General features: G+C 35.9%; 1 protein-coding gene across 2 annotated transcripts in view; it reads right to left on the bottom strand.

Annotated features, from left to right (window-relative positions):
• The window catches only part of LOC122346939 (LIM domain containing preferred translocation partner in lipoma), a 159,986-nt gene that overhangs the window by 121,182 nt on the left and 22,823 nt on the right, over positions 1-15,981 (bottom strand). For both annotated transcript variants that reach the window (XM_043241840.1, XM_043241841.1), the window contains exon 2: positions 13,040-13,082. The gene's annotated coding sequence lies outside the window, so the exon portion shown is untranslated. The remainder of the gene's footprint in view (positions 1-13,039; positions 13,083-15,981) is intronic.

Raw genomic sequence — 15,981 nt, 5'->3', positions numbered from 1 at the left:
TGGATTGTGAAAAGAGGTCATTGTAAATTTCAGATCTGAATGCAATGGCCTAGCTTTGCATTTGTGAGAAGAGAAAGTTATATGACAAGAAGAGCTGGTTATGACATTTTGATATATGCATGGGAGACTTAATAGGGTAAATTTTGATTTAATAGCAAGACTGTACAAAGTGTGGCTCATCCAGTGATATGTTTGGCTAACCAGTGGAAAACTAGAAGCCTGATAGCATAAAATAAATTTTTTTATGCTTTTAATCACCAAAGCTGCATTATTTTATTTTGTTTTGTTTAATGTAAATAATTTTCAGCAGCAATTACTCTGGTCTTCCATATCACATAATCTTTTTCTTTCTAACGACGTGATTTCCTACTTGATAAAAATGTCTAATTATGGTAAACGTTGAAAACAGTTGTGCGGTTAAATATATCAGTCAGTTATTTTATGCATAGAAAGAACAGCAGCAGGCAATCTAACCAATCATAAAGCCGAATCAGACATTTTTGCCTGACAAACAAACCAGACACGAGAGCAGATTAACGCCGTTACAACTGATCTTGTAAAAAACCGGTGTGTATTCAAATCTTTACGTGGTTGAAACAAGATATTTTCTCATTTTCATTTATGTTTATTTCATGCTCTAATTAGTAAAAAGGAAGAGACTGTCACTCCACGTGCCATGCAGGCAATACAGTGTTCTGTAACACACATAAAAGATCCACAAAGTATTTATCATTGGCATTTCTTTAAAAATGACCAAATTTGCACATCCACTATCCACAGATAGATACATGTTCAAACTGGAAAAAACACAAAAAACAGACACCGTTTAAATTCTTTGCGGTTTGGAAATGCTTAGCAGATTTCTTCAGTTTGTTTGTATAAGCACATCCCCATTTGTAGACTTGAGCCAGTTTTAAGCAATGGTGAAAAGTATCTGAAAGCACCCGTCATCACCAGATAAACGCAAGTGATCATGCAAGTCAGAAAATTGGACACATTTGGACACCAGTGATTCATCTGTCTATCAAATCAGCAGATAAGAATAAAAGCAGCCCAAAGCCTGCCCGGCGACAGCCGTCTGAGATGTCAGGTTAAAAGCCGGGTACTTGTGGACACATTTAACGGGAGAGACCATATTTAATCCTTCACCCCATCATTACTCACTCGGCAGTACACTGACCCCTGTCACACCCAAAGAGGATTATTGAGGAAGTTCAAAACCTTTGCTTGCTTTTCTGGCCTGTAATTCTTAATTGACCGATGGCTGTCGGCGCTTAACTGATGGCTTATAACGAACTCAAACCCGCTCATAGATGTATAATCCATGCAATAAATCTACTCTGATTTCACTCACATCCCGCAAACATTCTCAGGCATGTGTCAGTAATCTAATATTCCAAATCTCTCATGCAGACATTTACTGCTTGTTTGTTAAATTTGGTGCAGCGATCGTGTCTGTACTCATTTTACATAGTTATACAGCTTTGACCGTAATGAGACTCCGCATTAATTTGACCCCTCGAGCAGGATCTGTCCATTAAAGCGACCAGGAATCAAGCCATGGAACTGCTGAGGATGCTACTAACTATATTAAGTGGCAGGTGACAGGAATTTACCTCGATTTTCCCTAATACTACAATCCAAAATATTGTGGATGTGAACATGTCAGAACTGATGTGATATTTTCTAACAATTAAATAAAGCTGATAAGCAACCAAATATTAACAAATTTGATATATAACACCAAAATCGACTGGGTTGTGTATAGCATTAATAAATGGATTTTTTATTTATTTTTATTTATACACACACAATATGCACAATATGTGTGTGTGTGTGTGTGTGTGTGTGTGTAAAATTCACCCAAAAATGTTTATTGTCCATATATTTTTTCAGTTGTTATTAATAATTGCATTATTATTATTATTATTAACAACAACAATGACCATAAAACTGATTTCAAATAAAATATATTCTTTAATTGATTTTATTTTAGATTTCTGAATTTTAACCAATTTATTGGAATCGGCCGTTTCTACCGAAAATGATTCAAACTCTAATTCCAATTTGAATTTTAATGTCATTTGCTACTAAGAATCACTAGTCTTGGACTTTGGAATTGCTAAATTATCAACTGTTAACTTAATTTTACATTCACCAATAAAAATGGTAAAATGGTACTGATATCTGGTATCTGACACACTGTCCAAACCTACTGTAAAAATGCACTGAATTACACATATCGCATCAAATATTACAGCTAACACAACTCAGTCAAGATACATTCGTTTTTATCCAGACAATTATCTTAAAAAAACACATTTTAACAGACTGTGAGAGAATTGTGAAACATCCAATAAAAAGAAAAATAGCGGTTAACCCATATAACCATTTGACCATCGGTGACATGACAGTCGCCTCTGAACGACTTTATCGAAACAGAAGCAGAGATCTCGCCTGGCCTCAAGCAGAACTGTTAAGAGCACAGAAGAACACAACAGCAAACTCTCTGACGCACAAAGAAAGTTTTTTGCATCCTCTGTTCAGGAGTATGAACGTAATGAGGTGTCGATATCAGATCGTGATAATCATCTCTCTGCTTTGACGTCGTGCAGCCACTCTGTCTATCAGTCAAAGGACGCTTCATCTGATTTTAATAGTATCTGCAAGATAAATATCACATGCAAAACGGCAAATGGGAGAGGATGTGGACCGTTTGAGCATATCAGACTCTTAACTGCTACGTTTCATCTCCCCTCATCTAATAGAGTTCTTCATCTGGGAAGGCAGGTTTGAAGAAGAAAAGAATGAATTTGCTTTCAAACTTCATAATCAGACTCAATGAGAACGCATCACTGCTGCCGGATGTGAAAGAGAAAGTGTAAGAAATGAAAAGAAAGAATGAACTGTGGGCCTCATTCCACCAGTAAACTCAAGTTAATGATGTGCAGCCACTTTGCTCTGTAATAGATGCCACAACAAATGAATCACACTTTTGTCAAGACCGTGTTTCTCCATGTAAAACAGGGCAGGAACTGTGTGACATCGAACTAAGTACTGTATTATTTATTTAATACTCATTTTAGTGAATTTATGCCTGTCTTGTTTCCTCGGTTTTTTTTTCCTTCTGTGAGAACTTTATTTTTTTTTCTATTCGATTTTGATTCTTGGTAAAAATCGATGAATGCTTTATTAAAGCACGAGTGACTGCATATTGTTTTTAAAAAATGGTCCATAATGGTACAAAAATATATATATTTATAAATAAAAATATGTTTTAAATATATAGCTATTTAGCTATATGGCTGTTTTTGGTTAACTGTAATTGTTTTACTTGGACAAATAATAAATCACTGACATATTAATTCTTATTTTTACAAAGAATACCTTTATATAAATATATAGATAGATAGATATTTTTTTAAACTGTCTCTTTCGTGTGCTAAAGAAAGTCATAAAGTCATAAAGGTTTGAGTCGACTTGAGGTTGAGTAAGCAATCTTTATTTTATTTTATTTTTCCCAGCATTTTCATTTTTGGTGCATTATCCCTTTAAGTAAATAAAAAAAAAAAAAAACAATTGGAGACTCATATTAGCAATTGAATTTGTCTCCAAGCAAACATATTTTCCCATTGAGCAAGCATTTACAGAAATATAATAACCTGGTTATCGTTATTTATTCTTTTCTGAACATAAACAAATAAAAACAATTATTATAGAAACTATTATTGTTGTGTTCAAAAAACATTTTTCACTGCATTTTTTAATTACTCTAGCAATTAGGCAAAAAAGGCCACATACAATTCTTCTTGACTGACGTGAGCAAAGAGCTTCAGAGAATTCACCAAAAGTGTAAAGAGACAAATGACTTCTCTATAAAATGAAGGAAAGGTGATGGATTACCCAATGGCATGGGAATCTCCAGCTCAGTGAAGTATCTAACATTAGCATTTTATGGAGAATGCTTCCCCTCAGAGCGTCTCTCCCAGGGAAGCAGTAACGGCGATGGCTGCCATGGAAAGCTCGGGTTGTTCTTCAAAGTCAGCTGGCAGCGGGACTCAGTGCTCATTCTTTGACTCGCTCTGTGTGCTCGATGAGAATTTGGCCCGAGAACAACAACTTAGAGCCAGGAATCCAAAGAAGCAACAAACAGTCTAGGAGCAAAACAAGGAACCCTGCACCGAGCCCCCCGCACAGGCCCTGTCAGACACACTGGCCCCAGGCGTACACTTGCTATAATTCCCCTCTTCCTGCTGCCGCTACACACAACCACGTTCCGCAGCTGATACTGCTCACTCGCCTGCCATCACATTAATCTAAAATAGCTCCGAGGAACGGTTGGAGACTTTTTTGGGGGGGGATTTTCACAAATATTTACTTGCCTGCAAATTACCAAGGAGGGGTGTAAAAATGTACATGGAACCGAGTTTCCACACTGAAATGTACAATTGGAAAGAATTTCTACTATATATTGTACTACATATGATCACTGGACATATATACCTCATTTTCTACCACTGACAGCAACAAGAAATGTTGGTAACCCATTCTACGAAGCCTTTATTTATTATACATTATTAGGATATTCTTAAGGCGTTATAATAAATGCATAATGCATTAGAAATATGTTGTATCGTCTCATGAATATTCATAAGAACCGTTTTAATGTGTTACAATGTTTACTTATTTGTGGTTATAGCTTTTAAAAGTATATGATCATTTATCACACATGATGAACAGGATTCGATTAGGTTACAATGGATTATAGTTAGTTATAATGCAATATAAGTCTCATATCTTGACATATTACTTATGTTACTTTACTTAAAGCAGACAAATACCACTTCTAGGTAATAATAATATAGCAATAAGATCAGATCAGATTTCATATCACATGAGTATGTGATATGACACATTTGCTTTGCACATTTTATTATTATTATTATTATTATTATCAGTTTGATTATTTTGATGGTACCTTACCTATTGATAATTAACTCTGCAACTGAATGTCAGCTGGCCTTCATTACAGTAGTGTGTCTGCTAAATATACGATAAGTATTTTTTTTTTTGGATAAGACATACTGAGCATAGGATACTTTGTTGGAACATTGTTGTAAGGTACTGTGCAGATCTTAAATAAACAATGTCAAGATATGATATACTGTAGTTCATTATAAATGAAGTCGATTTAACACAGTGTTCATTGTGTGTTATAAATAAAGATATCCTCAAATGCTATAATCACAAATACGTGACTGTAATAAAATAGTTTTATGATTTTCATGAGATATTATGATACATAATTAGGCTTTTTATAATGCATTATGAATTCATTATAATGCCTTAAGAATACAATTACAATGTATTCTAAATGCAGGATTCATAGAAAGTGTTAATGAAATGTTTCTTGAGGACAGAATCAGCATATTAGAATTACTTGAATTTTTTTTTTCCATGCAAAGATATTTATAGAAACAAATTAAAAACTGGATAACAGAGAATTACTTGGATAGTGTGACAGTTAAGACTGAAGTAATGATGCTGATTTGCCAGCACTGGAATACAAAGTTTTGCCCATTTGTCAGTAAGATTTCTTTAAAACACAATAAAATTAAATATGCTTCCTTATTCTATTATATATTTCAATATGCACAAGCCAGAATAGCATGTTGTTTGAATTCTTACAAACATATTGTGCAATATCGCGTTCTCTTGAAAGATAAGGTAACATTATTTAAAACAAATTTGGACATTTTATTCTCCAAGAACTTATTTGCAACCTTACTTACATATAATGTGCTTTCTATGAATATAAAATCACCTTATTGACACCAAACTCTTAAATGGGGACAAATGTGTGATTAATTACAGCACTATAAGAATGCCTAAAACTGGCTGAAAAAATGCCTTAGTAATTTTAACAGTAAACGTACAAATGTAAAATTCTGCAAAGAAAACTTGTTTAATTCCTTCTGCAGCACAGCTGTGCTAAAAATAAAGTATTATAATTGCACACTTTCAAAGGTTATTATGGCTTCAGTAAAGGCACCTTAGATGTGTGTGTGTGTGTGTGTGTATATATATATATATATATATATATATATATATATATATATATATATATATATATATATATATATATGCACATATTACTTTTGTTTTTGTATGCAAACACACACTCTGACAGTATGTATGACAGCTACGGAAAGCGAGCAATGGAAATGTTCTGCTTTCAAGTGAAGTCAGAGTTCCTTCAGTGAATAGGTGTCTAGGGACCGCTCACATCTCACAGAACAGGTGGGTTGTGTCACGAGTACCTAATTCTCCATGGTTCATTTAAACTCAAATGCTCTTAAAAGCCAGTAGTTTTACTGAATGAACTGATAAATGAATGACCCATGATGAATACCGAACACATAACGTTTCCCAACTAATCAGTTTAGAATGAGTCACTCTCTAAAAAAACCTTGGTCATTTGAGTTTGATTTAGACAAATCCTATAAAATCATCTGGCAACAGACTGTCTTCATTTACATAAAGGAATAGTTCACCCAAAAATGAAAACTTCCTTTTTTTAACACAAAGGAATATATTTTACAGAAAGTTTGTAACCAGGCTGTTTTGGGTCACCACTGACTCCGATAGCATTTTTTTCCATCTACGGAAGTCAATGGTGACCCAAAAGGCCCGTTTACGAACCTTTTTCAAAATATCTTCCTTTGTGTTCGCCAAAACAAGGAAATTAATATAAGTTTGGAAGTACTTGAGGATGAGTAAATAATGACAGAATTCTCATTTTTGGGTGAAGTATTCCTTTAAATAGAAACAGTACTGTACAGAATACAATTATGCTGTTATGGTCACTACTGCGTCAATTCCACAACTAAATGACCCCCAAAGCCTGTACCTGACAGGTCGCCAGGGTTTCCATGGCAATGGACACTCAGATTTTCACTGGAGCAGCAGAAGGAAATACAAAGAAGCTATGTCTGTCTCACCAGTCAAATTTAATCCAACATGTGCATCCAGACCGCACAGGACTTCTACACAAAAGATTCAATAAATGCACTAAGGGAAGAAAGAAAAAAAAAAAAAAAATATATATATATATATATATATATATATATATATATATATATAACTGTCTTATTCACAGAGAGGTTCTAATGCTGCTTCATGCATTTACATTGCTAAAGAGTTGAATTCTCATGCTTAACATGGCCAAAGTTTCCAAAAATAATTATAAATTAAAAAAGCTATTTGGAGAAATGAGGTATGTGTGCAAATTCACTTCTGGTTCATATCATTTTGTGTTTTTTTTTTTTAAATACTTTCTTTTTTTTCTAAGCATGCCAATCCATGACATCCTGAAGTGTAAAATTCCTCATATTTCTCCTGGAATAGCACGCGGACACATCAACTAAGATCACGCAAGATCACCCCTATCAAAGTCATCGGCAGTGATGCACAGGACTTGCTCAAGAAATCTCCAAAGAACCCAACATTACATGAACAGGAACGGGGCAGCAATGGAGTTTTCGCAAATGTGAATTCCTGTCATTTCGGTGACTAATCTTTAATAACCAAGGCCCAGTTCAAGACTGAATCCGTGCATCATTCGATACTGAAAAATGGAGTTGTCCCAGCAAAAAAAAAAAAAAGATCCCAGTCATGATTCGCAACCACAGGCGGCGAGTAAAACTGCATCAAATTACTGTGTTTTGGTGCCAATTGGTGCTTGTGATTCTTTAGCTCCGGCCACAGCATGCCTGCAGGGATCTTGACTGTTTTCGGGGAAAATCATAAAGTGGTATTTTTCTTTTATAAATATGATAATACTAAAAGTCACACTTTTTATTAGGTGGCCTTAACTACCATGCACTGACATCAAAAAATAAGTTCAATGCAAATATTGTGTTCATATTGCATTGCAAAACATTTTTGCGGCTATTGAGGTGGTATACGAGTATGGTTAAGCACAGGTTTGGTGGTATGGGTAGGTTCAAGGGCGGGTTACAGTGTAAGGGATGGGTCTACAGCGTAATTCTAAAAATAATTACAGATGTAATTTTAAAAGATATAGGTACAATGTAAAAAAAACATGTACATAAACAATAATGCAAGTACATAGTGGTTAAGGCCACCTAATATAAAGTGTGACCAAAATAAAGTCTCTTTGGTGATATGAATAATGCAATACTACTCCTTAGGGACTCGAGATTAACATGAGATTGGTTGAAACTCTGTGTTACGCTCGCTTTAAATGTTTTATTTAAAGTAAAATTGCTTTCATAATTTTTATTTACTAAATGTAACTATTGATTTTTTTCCTAAAAAGTAGCATCGAAAAGACTAAAAACTACCCATGGACAGTTTACTATTTGCAGCACTCTAATATGTACCACTTGGCTACTACTATGCACCCTTTAGGGATAGAAAACGTACAAATGTGTGAGGCTGATGATACTTTTTGAGCAATGTTGTCCGGCAACTTTGGGAAATGTTGCGGTCAATGTGCTAGCAGGTAAGACACAGAGCCCAAGACTGATCTAAAATATCCAGACAGAAATTTGTTACCCATTCTCAGCGGTAAAGTGCCCAAGCAACACTGCCGAAAAAAAGTTGCCTGGTAAAATTGCTCAAAAGTTTGTGTATCATCAGCCTAAGGGTACAGCCCCAGTGAAAGCTCTTGCACCGTACTGCTTTTTTTGTGTGTGGAATGTCTGTTAAAATCCTTGTGATCTTATAATCGCCATCTTTACTGATGACTACAACAAGAGATAGTTTTTGATAGCGCTGCTGCTAGAATAGCATGACTAAAGTTGAACTACTCCAAGTGATTAGTATTTGGACTGTGTTGAGTACATGGAAACCTACAGCCCCACAGAAACACAAAAACAAAAAATATCTGGCTGCGAGCTCAGGGTTGTGGTACAGGCATAACGTGACAGAGGACCCTGAAGCTCATCTCTCAGATGGCCGGCGAGATGGAATTCCGAGCAGCGGTCAAGTCATGCCCTGAAAAACAAACACCACTGGGCATGTGTCAGCTCTCAAACACACGCACACATGAACACGTACAACTGATGCCTCAGTTCTGTTTGAGAAGAACATGTTTCCGACAGTATCGAGGCAGGCTGGGGGAGAAGGACTGCTATATCGCTTGACATAGGGTCTTATTGGAAAGTCAATATAAATTCCAGTGAGAAATAGGGCTTAAGAAATTTGGAGTAAACGAAATTGAACGAAGCGCTTTTTTAAAAACAGTAAAGTGTGTAAAGTAAAAAAGTGTAAAGGTGTAAAAAAGGCCAAAACCCAAAGATAATTCGAACTTCAGCTAATTTCAGCGTGATAATGTGAATTCTGCGCTCTGCTTGGGAAGAGAATAACAGGAATAAAGCAATACATTTTTGCATTCTATAGTAAACACTAAGAATTCGTGCATGTCAATTATCATTTTATGTATTTAATTTGGTTATATTCATTTCTAAAGTTAATTCCTAAACTTAAAGTTAAAATAATAGACATTAGTCACATTTCTAAACAGTTTTAGGCCTGTTCATGCAATAACATGCGATGTGGAAAACTTCAGTAAGATTTATGTTTGATGAACCACTAATTTCTGAAGTCATCTCGAGGTCAATTTCCCATGAAGACATGGGAAAGGATGCTGTGAATGGTAGTGAAGTGATGCAACTGGTCACATGACAACATGGTGGATGAAGCACATTGGGATTACATTCATGTTATATAGAACACGCAGCTGCAAAGTTCATTCCTCATGAAATAATTGTACTAAAGATGCACCTTAAGATGTGGAGTCATTCACAGATATTATTTAGTTAACTTGCCAGTGAATAGCACAGGAAGAATCCAGAATTGGTTCTCGTGTCTTCTACATTTTTGTAAGTGCCACCTACTGTCAGCGAATGAATTTACATTTTCATTCAGCCTGTCTGTCTTTTTCACACATAGGTCTGAATAGCCAAATTATATGTGGAAATTTGGACCAAATTTTCCTGTTGAACATTGGTAGCCTTATGGTACAGGCCTTATGGTCATTGCATACCGAGTCTGAAATTTTTGCATCCGTCATCCTAAAATTTGAAACACACAGAAACCCGATTCATCCGATGAGGGGAAAAACGTAAAATGAAAAACATCGCAAAACAGTACTAACTGTAGCCTTCAAGCAATGAGGATGATTTTGAAAAAGGAAGAAAACATTGGGTTTCATCCAATACTGAGATATAGATATTTAGTATAGTTTTCCCTCCTTATTAAGGAGCAGCGATGAAAGTAAAGCAAACATAGCATGCGTTTTGAAAACTAATTGTGAACAAGTTAAACGTTAAAGCGTCTTAGGGTCAACTGCACAATGCTCCAACGTCAACAAATAAAAGCTCACAATCTCATATTGGCTTTTACCTATCCGTTTCTCTTTCTCTGCTGTGGATTTATGTAGCTTATAGATCTTTAATTGACTGAGTGAGTTTAACAACAGGTCTCTGAAGAAAAAAAATATATAACATCAGATTTCAAGAGTATTAGAATTCCAACTATACAGGACTCAGGAGTGGAGAGCCTAGTTTGATTGAATGAATTGGAAAAGAGGTTTGTGAGGAGGTGTACAGTGGGGAGATAATTTGTGCGAATGGCACTATGAGCCGGCGAACACACATGCGCACACACACACACACACACACACTTAGCATGGTGCTGGCTCCCCTCCTGAGGCAATCATTACAGGGATTTGTTCTGCTTGCACTTATAGTTTTAGCAGATCAATCGGAGAAGCATGCACTAAAACCCATTATTAGTTCTGAGGGCAACGTCTTAGTTTCGGGTGGAGAAGGGGGGTGGATTGTCCGCACTGCTGCCTGCTTGAATCGTGGCTCCTTAAGAAGCATCCATGACTGTGAACAACATTCCCCGGAGATGAATGAGAAAATCAATTAAGAGGTGAGAAGCGTTTAGTGCTATCAGTACACGCAAAAACAAATTCATTTAGTGTAATGGAGGCGCCTGCCCTCAGAGATCTCACTGCGACTGTGAAATAACTAGAATATGTTTCATAACATCGTATGAAACACATCTATCATACAATTACAGAATCATAATAGACATCTGACATGAATCTTCATGCAAATCAAAAATTGACTTAAAGGCTCTGCTTCAAAACCTAATGCCCTGCCTACAGAGGAGAGCTATATGTGTGCGTTTCCAATGCAAGATAACATGTAATATTTCGGGTTCGGTATAAGTTAAGCTGAATTGACAAATTTTGTGGCAAAATGTTGCTTACTGCAAAAAATTCATTTCCACTCGTCCATCTTTTCCTTTAATACAAGCAAAAATCCTTGCTCCAGTGAAATGAATAGTGCCAATTTGTTAAAATGCTAGTATTGCCACAAGATGTAAATAATGAGTTCACATCATGTTTACAGTGATTTATTTTTTACCTTTTCTGTTTAAGTCATTCAAGTAATCATTACAACAGAGCACCTACAACAACTGACAACAAGAAAAATAAAAAATAAGCTTTCCATTTCTACTTCTAATCCTTCAAATATAGGCCCTATTCACTTGCATCGAAATATCTCATTATAACCTTTTCTCTCCCATTATTGTTATTGATGTTTTTGTTTAGTTTTTTTTTATTATTATTTAAAAAAAAATAATGGGACCAGCAGTCAGTTGCATTAGTTGTACGCAAGTTACAGTTTAGCCTAATTGTCACTATTAAATGTTTGTGGTTTGCATTATTAGGCTTAAATGAAACTTAACTCTCCATATAAACTAACCATTTACAGAAGCCTCTGACCTGTGGTCGGAATAAAACAGTAGATTTTAACAATACGCTCGTGTTTTACATGACAGAATTCAATTCATTAGACATATATAATGTATGATGTAAATAGAACGTAATTAAACATAAATAAATGAAAGCGGCTTTTTAGCACAAATCCGAAACCCAACACAGAAATTATTTCGAATCTTACAGAGGAAAGGGACTGTGGGGTTCCATTTTGCGCTTTTGATTTTGGCACCACCCCTCTCCAAAAGACTAGTGCAACCCTACAGTAAGTGGTTGGACAGACTGGGTTAAAACCTGAGATATAATCCTCCATTCAATGAAAGTCATTGAGTGAATAGTCTTTTTTGTTGTTACATTGGCATTAAAGACATTTCCACTTCACGCTCCTCTTTGCGTACAATACATTTAATGCATTTCAATTCCCTCAAGATCTGAAGAAGGTTCCACATGGTGTAAGATGAAGCCTGCCCTGGGAACCTTCATGTCAGCAAGTTGAACACTGCTTCCTCTGAGTCAAGTGAAAGGGGCAACTGGGTGGCGATCTGCAAGAATGCCTTTATGTAACTAAATGCATCATGTTCTGCTTTTTTTTTTGATCTACTGCTTATTGAGCAAAAGTGAGTCTGTTTTACATAGGCAAAGGCAATGAGATGGGAACTAGGCCATGCTTCAGAGAAATGACATTCTGTCCTGCCGCTGGCCTCTCTGACACTTAGGCCAGCTTATGTAAGTTACCCTCTCTCTCTCTCTCTGTGTGTGTGTGTGTGTGTGTGTGTGTGTGTGTGTTTGTCTTTACGTCAGGAGTGCGGTGAGACAGCTCTTAGTGTACAGAATGTAAAGCATTCAAAAGTTACGTAAAAGAACAAAATGAACCGGTAAGCCCAGCTCATACCACTTTTAAACCGTAGAGAGGGAAAAAACAAATGGATGGAGACAAGACAATATGAAAACTACACAGAATTTAGTTAGCCTTTCCTACTGGAAATGTCATTGGTCTAATATTCTGTTTCTCACAACACAACACATGGTATTAAATGTCAAATACATTCTGATTGGCTGTTGGTCTGACAGTTCATGCAGCATTTGACAAACTGATTTAGGTAGATGACTGCACTGGTTAGAAAGCCTATTTGAGATATTTATAATGTATACTGAATGTTAGATTTCATGAAATTACGAATGACAGGAGAGCAAACTAATTAAATGTTTAATATTTACCTTGTTTTCTGGAGGAAAAACAAATCACCAGATGATCACAGACCTGAACAAGAAAGACAGAAGACGTATGAGGATATCTTGTAACAAAGAAACAATACATCGATACATTTTGTTCATATATCATTTATGATTTGATTATTATGAATAATGAATAATTATTATAAAGTAATAATAAGAAATATTTAAACTATGTGTAATATTAGCTAACAACAAATTAGTGTGGCTAATATAATCAATATATAACAATATAGGTTTTTGCCATTTTATCACTTTAATTACGAAATAAGAATACAGATGCAAACAATATGGCACATAGACAGTAACAAAATACAGAAATTTAAATATACATTTATTATTAAAGCTTCAAAATTTATTCAGAGTAGAGGTTGGTTTTCTTTTTGTCGTTTTATTAACATTAACAGTACAGCAGCAGGTATATTAGGATGATATTACTACAAATAAATCGTGCTGTTCGCACATAGTTGGATGCCTGAAAATTTCAAGTTTACTCGCTTCCGGTGTTATCTGGTGTTAATGTACTATAAGCATCTAATATACGGAGGCAAATTTGATTTTCTCTCAATTGCTTACATTCACCCATTTCGCAAATGTGAATTAAAGCACAATAAGCCACAAAAGAGAACTGAATTCAGGAACACACAGATTTCCGTTTTGGTCACCACTGACTTCCATAGTAGGAAAAAAATACTATGGAAGTCGATGGTGACCCAAAAAAGCCTGGTTACAAACTTTCCTCAAAATACTGAAGAAACCCACACAGGTTTGGGACGACATGAGGGTGAGTAAAAAATGACAGGATTTTCATTTTTGGGTGAACTATTCCTTTAAGACCCATGCCATATAAAACGAGCTCCTTTTGCGGCTTATTGCTGTCAATTTCTTTTTTAACATCAAGCGCGTCCTATACTTTATTTTCTCATGTATATTTCTTGCATATACTCAATACAGACAAAATGTGCAAAATATCCATCATAGCTACCCCATACACTGTCATACCACCAAGTCCTAATTTTATTAGAAACTTTCTAGGACACTGAGCTCTGGAATGATACCGAACGCATATACACAACATGAATAGAAAACTTAAAAAGGAGACGAGAAAAACAAACAAAAGTAAAAGTTCCAAAATGCTAATTACGAGGTTCCACTTGTCTGTTTGAGGAACGTGATGCATCCGGCATCCTGTTTGAATGCGCAGGTAGGAGGTGGGGGGTCTGTTTCCTCTCCAAGGGCCTACAGACGCATTCCCTACCCACATAGTGTCTCTTTTGTTCTCTGATAAATTGACATTGCCAGTTCCCCACGTTGCCAAGACATGAGGAAGACCGCCGGGAAAAAGAAGTAGGAGCAGCGGAGCTACATGTGATTGGTATCACTTCTGACTGACTCTCTTCATGTTTTTATCTGCAATGTCTCCACAGGCATTAATTTCAAAGCTCTGATTGAGGGTGCTAAGACAAAAAAAATAACCTCATTGTGTTCAGTCAGCCATCCATATCATTGAATAAGTTGTATCCTGCCAGATAAGCCAACAGTCTAAATGCTCATCAGCCATACAATTCTTAACTTTTCGTATTTACATAAGGTTACAACAAAAAGCCTGTTCATGGCCATCCAGGAACTAGCAGTACAATGCGCCAACAGTCAAATGCTCTCCGTCATTTAAAATGAAGCATATTATTTTAAATATTTATCAAAACATCAGCGTATCCCGCGCAGGGCTATGATAATACCGTTAATATACTAATAAAGTTTTTGTTAGCGATCTGAATATGTTAAGTTGAAAGTATTTAGTATTTTTTTGAGCATTATTTATTTATTTTTGGGGAGATTTTTTGCATTACGTCTACGCACTAAAAGAAAATGAGAAACGCTGCTCTGGCAGGTAGCTGAAATAAAGTTTATAAAACAAGTTTAAGGCTTTTATATTTTATTTCATTTCGGATAGTGTTTGTTTTATTTCAAGTAATGAAATTTTATGGTTTGGTTATAGTTAATGATAATAACCCCCGATTCTGAATAAAGGTTTCATTGTCTCATTAAGAAAACGTTTTTGGCTCCTACGGCATATTTTGCAATTAAAGCAAGGAAAACAAAATCAGCCCATGACACTTTTGCCTCAAAACCCCATTATTCAAGCAGAGCAGAAGAAAAGCATCGTGCGATTTTTAGAAACTCCAGCCAACAAGCAGTGAAATACGGCTCAAAGAAATCTAGTTGAAAGCTGGCAAAGTTTCTGTGCCGTTGGAATCACTACACTAATAAATGAAATAGACTCATAAATTCTGCATGGCCAGTGGCCATAAGTGAATCCATAACTGAGGAAAAATCTGTTGCATTCACCTCTGTGTGCCGATCCTCACTTATGTAATTGGCAAAATAATTCTTTTTCTTCTTCGAATAAATATGTGACTCATTGTATTGGGGAAAAACAGTCATTATTTATTCACCCTCATGCCGTTCCAGACCTGAACGACTTTCTTTCCTCGATGAAACGCAATCGTGAATGTCCTGGCCACTCTCTTTATTTTCGGTATAATGAAAGTGAATGGGAGCTGGAAATGTCAGAGGCCGTAAAAATGCTTAACTAATGCTTATTTTCACATAGATCTTCTCTGAACTAATCCAGATGAACTCACTGACTCAACTTGTGACTCAAATTATGATTCAATAATAGTAATTTAATTTGGGTTGAGTGAATCTCTTTTGTGGAATCCCAGGGTGAGTTATTGTACGCGTGTTGGTTTTTAGCATTGAGCTCTCTTTGCTGAGGTGATCCAGGGCCTGTAGGATCGCCATCAGCGTCCGTGGCCAAATGAAACCACATGACTCCTGAGGATCAGAGGGTCCATTTAACATGAAGACCTTCATACGGTCTTAAGTGCAGACTACGTTTTCACAGAAAGGTCACTCAGTGCCTA

Source organism: Puntigrus tetrazona, chromosome 6 (genome assembly GCF_018831695.1).
Source record: "Puntigrus tetrazona isolate hp1 chromosome 6, ASM1883169v1, whole genome shotgun sequence".
Taxonomy (NCBI): Eukaryota; Metazoa; Chordata; class Actinopteri; order Cypriniformes; family Cyprinidae; genus Puntigrus; species Puntigrus tetrazona.
This window is presented reverse-complemented; position numbering and strand designations above follow the sequence as displayed.